This window comes from Cucurbita maxima, unplaced genomic scaffold, assembly GCF_002738345.1.
Source record: "Cucurbita maxima cultivar Rimu unplaced genomic scaffold, Cmax_1.0 Cma_Scf00196, whole genome shotgun sequence".
NCBI lineage: Eukaryota > Viridiplantae > Streptophyta > Magnoliopsida > Cucurbitales > Cucurbitaceae > Cucurbita > Cucurbita maxima.
This window is the reverse complement of record NW_019272212.1, coordinates 1-1,041: the sequence shown is the minus strand read 5'-3', so window position 1 is coordinate 1,041 and position 1,041 is coordinate 1.

Sequence of the window (1,041 nt, the reverse complement as noted above, 5' to 3'; positions counted from 1 at the left end):
GGGACTTAGTCAATTGAGTACCCTAACAAGTGATTTCAAGGAGTTAAAAGGCCTTTTAAAAAGGATTGGAAATGAAAAAGTAAATGAAAACGGCAAAAAAGTCATTTTATCAATTATAAAAAATCATTTCGGATTTGTAATTCCTTATCTAGAAGAAATCTCAAGATTCAAAATAAGGGGGAAATGATCAAAAAAGCAATGAGGAATTTGTAGAAAAATTATGGATTTTTTTTCGAGAAAAATAATAATAAAATATTAAAAAGCAATGAGGAATTTGTAGAAAAATTATGGATTTTTTTTCGAGAAAAATAATAATAAAATATTCGAAAAGTGAAAAATTACCAAAATACCCCTGAAAGAATGGATAATTAGAGAAATGCCACTAGAATTAGAATCAGAGCATCTACAGTGACCATCCGAGCAAAATCCTTCAAACTCAAATCTCAACTGTTGGATCTCCTCCAAATTTTGATAAGATCTAGAACGAACACGCACGGATCATCACATCCAACGACTAGTATTCAAGGCCAAGGTCGGTAAGGCTATGATCGGAGTTGATATCTCCGAAAAATTATCCAGAGAGTTCGATCTCTAAATAACGAAGATTCTAGAGCTCTCAATGTCGGTTTAAGCTCCTCCTATAAAGTCTGAAGTAGGAGTAACAATACGAAATAAGAATCGAGAAAGGTTGATCCCCTAATCGAAGGCAATAAGCATTTAGATTATGGGTCTCCTACTCGCAGATTTCTTCCAAATTCGAGAGCAATCCTCCACCATTTATCTTTCAACTTCTAAATAACAAAGATTCTGGAGCTCTCAAAGTCGGTTTAAGCATCTCCTATAAAGTCTGAAGTAGGAGCAACAATACGAAATAAGAATCGAGAAAGGTCGATCCCCAATTGAAGGCAATGAATGTTTAGATTATAGGTCTCCTACTCTTAGATTTCTTCCAAATTCGAGAGCAATCTTCCACCATTTCTCTTCAATTTTATTCCTACAGTTTCTCAACAAGATTACCAACAAGTTCTATGAAGGAATAGA